This window comes from Bidens hawaiensis, unplaced genomic scaffold (assembly GCF_021521415.1).
Source record: "Bidens hawaiensis isolate Kalapana, Puna unplaced genomic scaffold, B.hawaiensis_p1.1 tig00023644_1, whole genome shotgun sequence".
Lineage (NCBI taxonomy): Eukaryota > Viridiplantae > Streptophyta > Magnoliopsida > Asterales > Asteraceae > Bidens > Bidens hawaiensis.
The window spans coordinates 221,162-236,351 of NW_027493714.1; the positions used below are offsets into that span (position 1 = coordinate 221,162).

A 15,190-nucleotide genomic window follows, 5' to 3' on the forward strand; every position below is an offset into this window, starting at 1 on the left:
ATTGCTAACATTATAAACTAACCAAATTACTGTGATGTCAAAATAACTCTAATATTTCTATATTAAGTCCAAGTTAACTAGATTATATAACTTGCAATTGTAAGGAGGGATAAGAGTTGATCACCACAATTATATGATCCTGTTCTTCATCCGTAGCGTGCCTTATAAGGAAATTGCTAACATTATAAACTAACCAAATTACTGTGATGTCAAAATAACTCTAATATTTCTATATTAAGTCCAAGTTAACTAGATTATATAACTTGCAATTGTAAGGAGGGATAAGAGTTGATCACCACAATTATATGATCCTGTTCTTCATCCGTAGCGCGCCCGCCGTATTGTTCAGAAGAATGCAACAAACCATTGGAATCTTCCGTTGTGAAACCGATTGAAATAATCCAAAGCCAGTAGCTGTAATATATTGTTATCTTCCTCAGCTTTTGATCGCTCTGAAGTCGGAACAAAAATGACGATCCACCCTTAGCGGCTCCCCATAACTTGGTTCTTCGACCCTATCATTAAGCTAAACAGTTCACAGTTTTGGTTTCACAAAAAACACAATTAAGTTTCAAAAAACGATACTTACAAATTGTGGTTTTGAAACGGTTGTTCGTGCAGCCTGTATCCAATGACACAAAGTTTGTGACTGAGTTCAAATTCTAATACGACCACAACAAGATTGCAATCTAATTCAAGTATATTGAGATAACTTACAAGCTGATGGTTTAAAGCAGTTTCTAAGCCTTTGACAACCAATTCCATCCTTGGCCGTTGTCTGCGATCTTCATTCAAGCATTGAAAAGCAATATTGGAGAACTCTTCTAAGGAGCTCGGACTCATTTGATCTAGTAAACTAGGGATTATGATCATGCGTAAGGTCCCCTTCTCTTATGAAGCTTCACCAGACGAGATAGGAATCTACGCTCATCTTCATATGTCCTGATCATCGCAAGTCTCCCACACAAGACTTCAAATAATACAACTCCAAAAGAATACACGTCGGATTATTTTGTAAGGATTCCCGTATTTACATATAATGGATCAACATAGCCGAATGTGCCACACGCATTAGTGACAAGAAAAGTGAATTGCTGATTAGTTGGACCTATTTTAGACAATTCAAAATCCGAAATTTTGGCTTCCCAATTGACATCTAGCAGTATATTAGAGCTTTTTACATCACGATGTAGCACCCTGTGCCCCCTTCTCACACCATCATGAAGATACTCAAGTCCTCGTGCGGCACCAAGACAAATTTGTAGACGTTGCTCCCATGAAAGGTTTGTAGAGGAGAGATGGTTGTCGAGGCTTCCATTAACCTCGTGTTTGTAAACAAGAACTTTCTCATTACCTTCGTCCGAAAATCCAACTAGGGAAACAAGGTTGGGATGTTTGTAGCTAGCAAGCATGACAATCTCCATTAGGAACTCATGTTGTCCTTGCCCGCCCCTTACATCTAACCGCTTTACGGCGACAGCTGTACCTGGCTCACTTGAGCGGACGGAGGAGGCGAGTTGACCTTTGTAGACCGGCCCAAATCCACCTTGGCCGAGGAAATTATGGTCCGCAAAGTTGTTGGTGGCTGATTTGATGTCATCAAATGTGATTCTCAAGTAGTTTAGTTCTTGAAGAAGAGACATCATGTGAATTTTGTACCATGAAATGAAATCACAAAATCTGTTACACACTTACACGTTACTTTTCTTACTAATAATGCTAGCTACTTCATTAATATTAAATCTAGAAGAGCATGTAAAGTGAAGTGAGAACATGGTAGTCCACTCGCCGAAAGTCGGATGCCCGTTTCAATGTCAGATTAATTGTTTTTTTTTAAAAGTTGGTAAAAGTAAAGTAATATTATGGCACGGTTACGCAGTTTGTCCCTCGTGTTTTTCTAAAGTAATAAGATCGAGTATTCAGGTTTTAAAGTTATATATCAAGGTACTAAGGTTTTAGTTTTGTAATAATGTGTTCCTTTAAATGTTAATAATAGAAATGATAGGCATGTATAAAAAATTTGAGGGTGTTATTGTCATTACACATTATCACTCAGAATGTCATCCTAATCACAACGTGAAATTGCTGTACTGTATATATATATTTGATTGATACGTCATGTAAAGAATGTTTTTACCATTTGTCTTCTAAATATGATACTTTTTTTGTATTGTATGTTGTATCGATTGATGGTAACGTAATGGTAACATGACGAGCATACTTGATACTGACCAAACAACACTGAACCATTAATGTTATTCAAAAGAAATATGAAAATCAGACTGGAAATAGTCTCTCTATTCTGAATTGATCCCCAAACCCTATCATATGAGTGGGATTTTATTGAACGTGTTTGTTTGTCTAGTTATGTTATCAATATGAGTGGGACTATTGATATCAGATAATTGAACCATATCCTATTATAAAGGAGCCGTAAAAGATGCTTAGATGTGCACATTTTAGTTAGTTTAGATTTAATGGCTAAAGTTGTTAAAATAAAATTTGTGTGAAAAAATTAGTTTTTCCTTGCAAAACAACGGATGATGAATTTTCCATTACTATAGTGAAAGCGTCGAGAGAAAATGGCTGACTAATTTGTGGTAGTCGTACAGATGATATGAATAACAGCAACTAGAGGTGTACAAAAAAACCGGTTTGGGTTAAAACCTGTTTCACCCAAACCGGCTCCCAAACCGACGGTTTCAGGACCGGTTCCTCTTAAGATCTACCAAATCGGTTTTAAAACCGAATCGGTTTGAGCAAAAGCGGTTTAAAACCGGTTAAAACTGGTTTATAAACCGGACCGAACCGACGTGACCAGACTGGCCTATCTTGCTTCTAAACCGGTTTATAAACTCAAACCGGTTTTGACCAGCCATTGACCAAACCGGTTCGGCTTGGGTTTAAAACCGGTTTTGTACACCTCTAACAGCAGCCACATTTCAGTTGGGCTTGTTTTGTTCATGAAAATTATCTAATGGACCAGATTGACTGGTTTGATCAGTATAAGTTTAACCGGGCCTGTTTTGGGCTTTCTTGTCTTCTCATTGCTTTTTTTCTTTTTCTTTCTACCACTATGCTTAAAAACTTAACCGCGCACTTGGATTTACCTTAAGACTAAATTAAAATTAAAGCACTTTTAAAAGCTCATCCAAACACCCCCTAAGTACTGTTATGTATATGAAACAACGGGTTGTCCATTTACATAGATTTTCCTCATGCAACAACCGTGAGTTATTATTTTTATCAACCATAATTGGAGTAAAAAGAGATTGTGTTATACTTGTATTTGTGGACAAAACTATAGAGGTAGGATAGTAAAACGACCCGTAAGCCCAAGGAAGATATTCGTGGATCATCAATATCACCCGCAGGTCATTAATAATACCCGCAGGATCCGTGGACCACAAAAAGGCCCGCATGAGGAAGAAACAATAAAGAGTTCTTATTTGGCGAGGGAAAACAGTTGTAACAATATAATTTTAGAAAATTGCTTAAAAATTCCCTGACAAGGACCACATCCAATGAGAGAAGGACAGCTGGACACCTAGTAACAAACATGCGCATGGCCAGACTATCACGTCCTATCAAGGCATGACGCGTGTCCATTTAGGTAGAAAAGAATCTTCTGGATAGTGGGCACTCTACCAATCACCTTTCCTCATCCCCCGGTTATAAATACTTTCATCACCATCATGAGGTATTCATTCACTCTTCACATAATATATCAATCACTTTGCACTTTCTCTCCTTACTATTCAGTACTTATTCTCACGCTGGATGGTGGTTACGGGAAGACCCCCCCCCCCCCCTCTTTTCCTTCCCGTAACAAGACTCATGGTGATCTGTTTTACAGGAATTTAGTTAAAGATATGATTCAGTCTGAACCCCCCCCCCCCCCCCCCCCCCCTCTTATCCTTCCTGTAACCGATTGGCTACTACCAAAACTGACATTTTTATTACCAAAAAGCTTGATGTTAATACTGATACAGATCAACAGTCAAATCAATCCCTTTACATCATAGGTAACCAAACTCTATCCAATACAACTTATATTGATTGTTGAATAAACCAAACAGTTGTTTAATTACAAAGTTTGGTTTAGTCTCATTTTCATTTGTTTCAAAGGAAAAAGCAAACTCGTTGTAAAGACATAATATACGGGCCCACATTGTTAAGGGGTGCGGTCCACTCAAGAACATGGGAGGTCTCTTTCTTCCTGTGAAATGATTAAAAGTGTATGAAGGGTACCAGCATAAAGGGGGCAGCTTTATTCACAAGACTAATGTTTTCCACCATTTTAGTGTCCCATATGTAATGTTTGAGCATCTATATCAGAGGCTTAAATAAAAGTTCAAGGGCATGTTGAGCTACATCAACATTGCATCTAAAATTCTATAAAAAAAAATCACTTTCATCAATTTTTTGTAACCAATTTAAAAAAATCACTTTTTATAACCAAAAAGTCATGAGATGTACGAGCATCCATTCAGGGGCGAACCTAGCACCACACAGTTCTATACTCGGGTAATGATAATGATCTGGTAAGCCAGTAGTCCGTCAGTGATCTAAATGGCTTTTAAAGAAAAACTATTACGTATTAACCTCTCTATTAAAAGAAACCTAAGGTTACACTGTGAGTGAATTTATGTTTGTGCAGTTTTAGTCCATGTTGTTTATACCTATTTTTGTCCATGCTATTAATTATACTATGTGTGAGTGTTTCATTTTTAGCGTCTTGATTTTGTCTGTCTGATTTAGGCCCTACCTTTTCATGTTCTTTTGTATCTTTAACGGGACAGATGTGTTATGTTCTATCTCTAATGGGATGAACCCGGGCCATATCTTATCTTTTAACGGGTCAAACTCAGGTTATGTATTATCTATAACGGGTTGATTGGGGTTATGTTTTATCTCGAATCAATACCGACCGAATTTCCTTTACGTACATCTTGAACACACGATAAAATAAACGCATACATTGGACAGATATGTTGCAACACGTCGGGGGTCTACTAGTTAATATAATATCAGAGAAATAAGATATTGTCTTGGCCTATATGTGGCACCGGTGATCGCTACTATTCATACTCCCAAAAGGCAGATGCATGTTAGGCACTTATTCAAATTCTTGCATTTTTGTTACTTTATTTTATTACCCTTTAGCTCAATTAATATCACTATATTTTCTTTTGATTTTATTCTGCTTCTAGAAATTTAGTTTTTTTTTTTAATTGTAGTCGAATATTATTTTAAAACTAGGATAGAGCCCGTGTGATACACGGGTGGTTAAAAAAACAAAACAAAAAAGTTAAATTTAATAATATACATAATAACATATCTTATGGACTCATAAGAATAAATAATTTTTTAAAATATATAGCTTAGTAAGAATAGTTTGTATTTGTATTTTAAAAGAAATCAAAATAGAAAGGTTGTGAATCCATACCAATTAAGCAAAAGAGAAGACTAACATCAATTTATCCTAGTTGAGTTGGTAAGCCACAAGCATTTTAAAAGTAAGAAGGGTCTAATAGAATGACATATGACAGCTTTGGAGGGTCTAATAGAATGAAGGAAAATTATAAAAATAAAAACTTATATACTTGACAGCCTTGGATAGTCTAATAGAATAACATATGGAAAAATAATGTTCCTTCAGTAGTATAGGTAGATTTCAAAACATAGTCATATTACTCCACAAAATCAAATTCACGATCAAACTTTTCCGACTTGTTTTATAAGTTGGTGGTAAGAAGTTGGAATTTGAGGATACTTTTAGAAATTGAGACAATGAAATAGCATTTATCTTTTTTTTTTTACAAGCATGGTCATTTTGGTAATTAATATGTAACTAAGAGGATCATGATTTAGTGACAAAAAACAGTTATGGACGAAATTTTATTAATGACACAATAGTCCATTTATTTTGTATCATTTAATTAATACACCTTATAATTAATGTATCATATCATATTTGGAATGTTAGTGGGTAAGGCCTACTAGTCACTAGACAGTTGAGACTTTATCCTTAGGTGGTGCATCAAGCAAATTAGCAAGCAACTTCCTATCTACCTTATCCATATAAACTATCCATAACACTTACATTTTTAGTCCTATCTACTTCATAGGATAACTATTTTCACATTTCCATACCTAGATATTATTTATTTACTTATTTCTTTTAGAGAATACTAAAAAAAACATCCCCAATACATTTACTTTTCAAACACATCTAAACATGTCACATAAGTTCTTACATTAGATTTTCACTCATATTTTTCACGTATGTATACTTCTTTGTAATACTACGTACACTACACCATTTCCAAATGAGAAGGTACTTAAACTAATACATAAAGACATCTTAAAATAATCGATCAAGCGTGAAAGAGACCCATCATCCATCCGGTTGAGTTTAAAATTTCAATTGTTCTTACAAACATTTGAATTTGGATAGGTCATGCAACACGTCTGCTTAAACGTTCGAATGTGACAAGCGAACAAAATATATCATTGGAGCCTTAAAGGTGCTATGGTATTATGAATATTTAAAGAGTATAAAACATAGAAATAATAAAAATCCATGAAACATAAACAAGGTAAAAAGAAAAATAAAACAAATACACGTAAATGTAACTTTTATGGTAGACAGCTGAAACTTAACGATCTATGTGATGATCCATCGTCTATCTACATAGTTCGAAGTTATTGTCACTATGATAAATAATTATATAATACTTAACACATACTTCTATATTGGTATAAACATGAAATAGTTCATACATTACTTTCATGAATCATGTTTCTCTAATAAACCAAATCTTTACAAATTTAAGATACATAATGTTTCTCATTTCTATATCTACACAAACAAAAAGTGATTGGAAATTCAAGAAGCCATTAAAAATGGAATTAATGTATAAAAGTGCACCCTTTTACTTGAAAGTCACAAAAAAGCTTTACATTGGTCTCTTTATCACTTATCACAAATCAACACTTCCACCAAAAGAAAAAATAAACCATTCAACCAACCTTCATATCTCTCTCTCCCACCACCACCATGGATGAAAAAGAAAACAAAACAAGAAGAAGAACAAGAACAAGAAGCAAAAACATAAACACACAACTCACCAACAATCCTCAAACTACTCTTTCAAACCCTCATCAGAAGTCAAAGGCCTCCGGTTTGGCGGTCAACTCCTAACCAAATCCTTCACCATCCGCCGAGCCCGGCCACTCGAAATCCTCCGTATACTCTCCCTACCACCACCACCATCCACCACCGCATTCATCCCCACCAACTTCACCATACTAGCCCACCATGCATGGCACACACTCACTCTAGGCCTAGGTACCAAAAAATCAAAAGTGGTCATGTTCGTGTTCGAATCAGAAAACATGAAGGTGGACGTGGACCGGATGTTGCCGGTCGAGTTACCCTTAGGGGAAGTGAACAAGAGGCTTATTAGAGGACTAACCGGGTGCGAATTGGCACGGTTTAAGTTTAGAAAAGGGTGTGTAACTGAAGAGGTAGGTCCCGGCAGAGCCCAGTTGGACCCGCAAGACTCACCTTGAAGAAGGACGTCTGCGCAAGGACCAACTGGTTCCGCAGGACCCACCATGCTCAGAGATGAAGACCTTACGCGCAATACGCCAGCTGTTCCCGCAGGAAAAGCCTCCCAATGGTGAAGTACCCCGCCTGTTCCCGCAGCTGCGGATACAAGCCATCAGGGAAGGCTACCCGCACTAATAGCAAGGCTACACGCACGAGGCACTAAATCTTATTATTTTGTTGGTAGTTAATTTTAGTGATTTGATTTTGTAGTCACTAGTCAATGCATTTATGTGCAAATATTAGTTTGTAAAATCTTGATGTATAAAATCAGATATAGTGCAAGTGGAACCATAACTTCTTGGTCGGGTGTGTTATCGACTACAACTAAAAGTTAAACGTATGATTTTCTTTAAAAATAGCTAGCCATAGATTTTATAACAAAAATCCGATAAATTCTGATGACTAGAGGATCAACAAAATCGTTACGCTGTTGCTTCAGTAGTTCAGTCCCTGCTCATATTGTTGGAAGTAATTTCCAACTTAATAGGCCCGTCACGTGTAGGTGTTCAGGTTGGACCTATTGGGCCTATGGAATTAGGGTTTTATTATATACGGTAACGATCTTAGCTAGCAAGTTAGGTTAGTTTTTATAAACAAGTCGTGGTTAGACATTATAGAGTGTGACGTGTGAGATGCAACCGAGTTAGGGTTCATCTATAGAGACACACGAGATGTAACCGAGTTAGGGTTCATCTAGATGCAACCGAGTTAGGGTTCATCAAGTGTCAAACCGAGTTAGGGTTTGAGAGTTGTAATCAGTTTTTTAAGTCATATTTTCTTATTAATATAAACGAGAGTTATTCGTTAATTCGTGTTGATTATCGATCCGGGACTTAACATATTATTGCCTCTTTATTAGAAAAGCAAAAGATACAAATCATGTACATAGCTTTAATTAACGCGTAATGACTAACAATAAAGAAGTAAAGATTATTCTAGGCATCTTATATGCTTAGCTTTCAAATAAATAATTGTAAAATTAATTGGGTATGTAATGAGATAACATGAACATATATCGACTGATGCATGTATTATGCAGTCAACACTGTTTGTTACATTTTTTGATATTTCATTATATTATTTTAATATAAAATGTATCATCTTACTTATACGTGTAATCTAATATCTATATCAATGACGTTTTTCTTTCCTCTGATGTTATGCTAGTAATTTATATATAAGGCTGATTACACATTAACAAGTTTTGTGTGTATAATATATAAATCCATGTACATAAATAAACGCGAATATCCCTCGCCTTTTAAACCTGCTCATATTCATGTGTCAACATCTCTCTTTGCTTTCAATGTTTTAAGGCGAAATTTACTTTACATGTCCATACTAAGGTTGTGTTTGTTTTTCTGAAAAGGTCTGTACAGGCAACTTTGTCAGCGTCGCGCAGACAATGCGTAAACATTGTCATTTGCAGACTGTTTGTCCCCCACCGTTCACCCCCACCACCCACCCTTCTACCGTCCGCTTCTGAGATCTTCTAAGGGCTGTAGAGGGTTAAAACACCACACCCTACCAACACTCACTGTCCCCCACCACCATCCACCACCACTTACCACCACCACCGTTCACCCCGCCACCCACCCACCGTCTGCCACTAGCATTGTCCCCACCGTCCGCCACCACCCACCGTCCGCCACAACCACCTCTACCGCCACCATCCACCCCCACTGTCCGCCACCACCACTATCACCATCTAGCAACAGCACCACCCACTACCATAGTTCATACACCACCAACAGTTTATTTTAGCAGTCTGCAGACGTTAAAAAACAAACAGTCTTCTTCTTGCAGACTGCAGAGATTTGGTTCACATATTATTCTACAAATATATACAGATGTGGTCCGCAAACTACAACTATTTTATCTCTGAAAAAACAAACATCTTACTTTATACCATAAGTCCATACTAACACAATATATATATATATATATATATATATATATATATATATATAGGCTAAGTATAAAATAAAAACCCACTTCAGTTGTGAAAACTCTAGAAACTCATTCTCAACCACATGTTTTTAATTAATGTTTAAATCTTGTGGTCCACAATTAAAGTGAATAAAAAATGTAAATATAAATATAACTTTTTATCTCTTTTGAAAACATATATAAAATTTAGTAAAAACATGTTAAAAAATAGCAAAACATTTTTTTTTGATGTTTCGATGTTTTGTATTAAATGTTACAACATATATTACATGTAAAAAAAAACGATGTTACATAGGGTTTTCGTGGGTTTTCACAACTCAAATAGGTTTTCATTTTAACCTTACCCTATATATATATATATATATGTGTGTGTAAACCATTATTAAATTTGTGTAGGTTGTATGAATTTGGATATTTATTTATCAATAATCGGTGGGAAACTGTGCATGGGTAATGAGAGTGATGATTTCTAGTTGTGCATATTAAAAACGTCGGCAGAATCCCTAGGCAGGACACAGCTCTTGCTATGACCCGTGCTCCCCTCTCATTTATTTATTCAAATATATAAAGTTTTGTAGATATTTTATTTCCACACACAATTCTTCCAACAAAGAAAAAACAAAGTTTTTAGTTATTTAAGAAATACATATATGCTTAATTTGACTATACGCTATTTATTTTTAAAACATGTTAACAGTAGTCAATTCAGAGTAGTAACTTTGATTTTTGTTTTCTAGCTTTTTTTTTTCTTTTTTTTATGTTAAAAATAAACAATCTCACCTTTTTATGTATTGACAGATAATAATTCCAACTTTAAAATTCATTACCAACGGTTCAACCTTTCAGCTATTTTTGTCTCAATGGTCCTCCGTTTTTCGAGTTTCAAACCGATATTTTAGGGCTTTTGAACGAAAGAATGATACGAGTCGACTGATGTAAATTATCTCTAAACGGTGATTTAAATGACTTGATTTTTGTTTATTGGAAATTCACACACCCGATTTGAGACAATGTTTTGTCATTTGGATCACCATTTCGAGATAAATTTTACATTAGTCGACTCGTATTATTCTTTCGATCAAAAGCCCTAAAACATCGGTTTGAAACTCAAAAAAACTTAACAACGTTAAGTGTTTTTTAACGGAGGACCATTGAGACAAAAATGTGTTGAAATGTTGGACCGTTGGTAGTGATTTTTAAAGTTGAGATTATTATCAGCCAATACACAAAAGTTAATTATTTATGTCTAATAATTTGTCTTTTTTTTTGTCCATGTCTTGGTTTTCACTTAAATCTTGAATGCAACATCTGTTTTCACCAAACATACGTCTCGGTCCTTAGTTCCTTACTCATTTTTCTTTAAAGTTTCCCCTCCATTTTGAACTTTAATTGATACATGTTACAATTTTAAGTTGTATTATGGAGTTGTTGGTTGTAAAGTTTAAACATTCTCTCTATATTACATTTAGAATTGGGAGGAAAAAAACAAGTTAACTTTTGTAATTTTTCTTCTCATGCTAATCTTTCCCCCGTCGTTTTATCCTTTCATTTTTTTTTTCTAATTTATATTATTTTTTAAAACAAAGTATTGTATACCCCTATCTTTTTTCCTATATATTTTTTAATATTATAATATTAAACTAATGAATCCAACTCTCCAACAAATACAACCACCACTTTCTTTTTTTTTTAAATATTATTTTAAACATACAAGTCTCTCAATGTATATTGCAATTACAAGACACCATTTATTCTTTTAAAAGATTTGATTAATCGTACCTTTTTTGATTAATCGTTACCTTTTTTTCCTTTTATTTGGAGTCTATTAAATATTAAAAAATTAATATTCAATTTAGTGCATTTTAACCGTCTTGGATACCGTCGAAGTAAGCAAATCAAATAACCGTCATAAAACCGTTGCATCTCGAACAGACGCTACATCCATATATATATATATATATTGGCGTCTCCTCATAACAGTGTCCTTGAGATTTGCAGAACAATCGGTCGGTAAATCGAACTATCACCTGTAGAGACGAAGCATCATGCTCAATAACCAAATATTGATTTGTAGAACCGCCCAGTGGCCATTTTGAAGATTTGTACATCGGAGTCCTAGATATCACGAAACCCCGTCATCATTAACCGCCGATGTCGTTACCATCAATGTTTCAAACCCTGCAACAACAGTCGTTCGTGTGATCCACATTATGAATCGGTTGGAGTTGTTCTTCAAGTCAAGATTAATCAATCAGTTTAGTCAACTTTAGTTTCCATCGTCGCTGCCGTTGCCGACATTCAGTGGAAGAACATCAAATCTGGCGGACAACAATTAGAACCGCCGGCACCAACGTCACGTGCCACGTCTGCAGTCCCCTCACGGTTGGCGGTTTCCGTCCAACCATCACATCGCTTCTTCAACTGGGAAAGGACCGATTGATTCCTATATATATATATATAATATGCATGTATTTTCAGTTATTAATATAAATTCATACATTTGTTTTCGCCATCTTGAGCACATTTCTACACCTGAACCTTCGAATATGGATATCAAGAATCGGTGACTTCCTTCGCTCCCCTCAAAATTGGTACCGCTAACTATTGATATGCGTATATATGCTTCTGCGTATATTGGGCGTGACATAAAATTTTCGAGTTCTAAGATTTATGTTAATTAATAAAAGTTGATAATCAAAAGTCGGCGCGTTTTGGAAATAAATCATATACAAAATTTGTGCAATATTACAGATACGAACATAGGGAATTCTTGAACAGGTTATAGTAAACTGAATTTGTGAACAAATCATATGGTAACAACTTAACATCTGACATATTAATGTGAGATTGAAAAATTAAACCGGGGTAGATTCCCATCAAACCAAAAAATTGATGTCTGTGATTAATAGTTACAATGCAAATATATGTAGGAGTTTATTTACCCAAAAGTTCTATTCATTAGTTACTTGCTTTATAGAGCTAGTTGCTTTCTTTACAAAAAGTTTAATTTAGTTTTTAAATTTTTCTTGCTTCACTTTGGCATGCAAAATAACAAATTGGAACCATCTTGTATTTAATCAGTCTTAGAATTGATGTTCAATTAATGTCTACTTACAGATCATGCATGCATGTTGGGCCAACATTTTTGAGGAAATCAACTGCAAATTTTGCACCCGCTTTATCTCATGACTCATGGAAAAGTTAAACACGTTGCAGTAGTGTGTGTTTTAAGGTCCCGGAAAGTGATTGATGTTGTCTGAATATGGGTGGATTGTTTGTCTAATGACTAATGGAAGTGTATTGAACTTTGATGCACAAATTGGGTTTCGCAGGTTTCAAAATGTGTCAGTTGTTGTAGCATGTAAATAGAAAGTAGTCGTATAAATTCTTATTCGTTATTCTATCAATACCTGCGAATTACTGTGGCGATAAAACCCCGCAGCATCGCGCGGGTAATCTTCCTAGTTTTAAGTTATTTAATAATAGAATAGCAATAATAATAAGAAAAACACTCAAATCATAAACCCTTGATTATGATAAAGATAATTAAAGTAACTGTTATCCATATAACAAATCCAAACTAATATATACCATTACATCAAATTCAACTAATATGATTTATCTAATAGTCATCGATGAATAAAGCAAGAGAAAATCAAACGGTCATGCTGAAGCGTAAACAATCATGAAGACATGACATAGGAGGAACAAAACCAACGATAAAGGAAAAAAAAAACTAAATTCTGTGATGAAAAACGACGGTGGTCCTAGTACAACACGTCGACAAGTTTGCCACATAAAAACTACAACCACGGTGGCACAAAATACGACTGTGGCCAACAAGTGAACGATGGTTGGTTAATTCCGTTAACCTTTGGTTATAGAATTAGGTAAATTCAACCGATTGCAATTTTATTATGTTTTGAGTATGACACATATTAAAGGAGTAGTGTTTGGGATTTCTTATGAAAATTCCTTAAAACTTTGGAATAAGTTAATAAGTTACAAAAATATAACTTATTAACTTATCACTCTTATATCAAAAGCAAACCCAAACACTTTATTACTTTTAAATAAGTTCATAAGTTATAAATAGGTCACACTTTAACATGACAAGCAGACAAAAAGCCATTTTTAAGTGTCTACAAGCACCACATGCTCAAGATTTTCTTCTTGCTATCCCTATAGATGGGTTAGGCCAGCATATGTCTCCAGTGAAGTATCGTAGTATCCTTAAGTATCGCCTTATGATTCCTCTATTTCCGGTTGATGAGATATGTCCTGTTTGTCGTAAAGCGTGTTTAGACTCATATGGGGAGCACGCGGTGCACTGTAAAGAGCTCCCGGGGTTCAAGTACCGACACGATCTGGTTAGGGATGTGCTCTTTGATATATTCAGGCGAGCTGGAATTTCTGTTAAGAAAGAAGCACCTGTGAATTTCCTGACTGACCCGTCGGAGAGAAGATCATCTCTTCGACCGGCTGACATTTTGGTGTTTGGATGGATAGGAGGGAAACACGTGTGTGTGGATTTAACAGGGGTTTCTCCTTTGGTGGGCTTAGGGAGTAGTGGTTTCGCGGTCGGTCAAGCCGCATTAAAAGCTGCTTCAGGTAAGGTGGCAAAACATGAAAAGGCGTGTCTTGACAACCAACATGTATTTATTCCTTTTGCTTTAGACACTTTTGGTTTCCTCGCGCCTGAAGCTGTGGAGCTACTTACCCGTGTTCAGCGGATCATGCATAGTAATGTTATGACTCCAAGATCAGCAAATATAGTTTTTAAAAGATTGGGTTTTGCGATTCAAAAAGGGGTAGCGGCGCAGCTTGTTGCCCGCTTGCCTTCTGTTTCGATGTAATCCAATAAACAATTTATAATATTATATATATATATATATAAGGGTATATGCAATTTGTGATTTAAAAAAAAAAAAAAGCAAAATCCCAAACACCCCCTAAAATTATAAATATAAAGGTTGTGTGTAGCGCTCTTCACGAACCGAACAAAAAATGAAATGAGCCAAAATCGAAGCAAGCATTATTCGATTGAACATCCAACAATTTTGAGTATTATTTATTTCTTTTTCTTTTTAAAATTTTAAACAAGAAACAAGTTTGAAGGCTCTAGTTTTTAGACAAACGTATAATATGTTATAAATTTTTAGAGGAAAGAAGTTTGAAATAAGATATAATGAACATGTAAACAAACTTTTAGTATTCTGAAAACTTGAATCGAACTAATAAAACTATAAAATTGACGGAATATGAAAAATTTAAAACGATTTAAAAAATTATATACTTTACATTTTATGTGTGTTGTCTATATATTTATATATTTGTTCATATATAATTATATATTAAATAAATTAAAAATATTCGAGCTGAACCGAACCGAGCAGACCTTTGCTTGTTGCTTGACTCGTTTACAAACTGAACCGAGCAGAGCGGCTCGTTTACAATCGAGTAAAAAAACAAGCAAGTATTTTCCAAACAATAGTGGTTTGGATGGCCTATACGTGATACATTTTTGAAAATGAAAATAGCAGGTCCGTTTATAAACCAAAACTAAAGCTAGCCCAAATATCATAAGCCCAACACAAAAATGTAAAAGAAAGTAAAAAGAAA

At 35.1% G+C, this 15,190-nt stretch overlaps 1 pseudogene; it reads right to left on the reverse strand.

Annotated features, from left to right (window-relative positions):
- Positions 1-869: 869 nt before the first annotated feature.
- LOC143567837 (putative receptor-like protein kinase At5g39000 pseudogene) lies at positions 870-1,643 on the reverse strand (annotated as a pseudogene).
- Between the last annotated feature and the right edge of the window lie 13,547 nt (positions 1,644-15,190).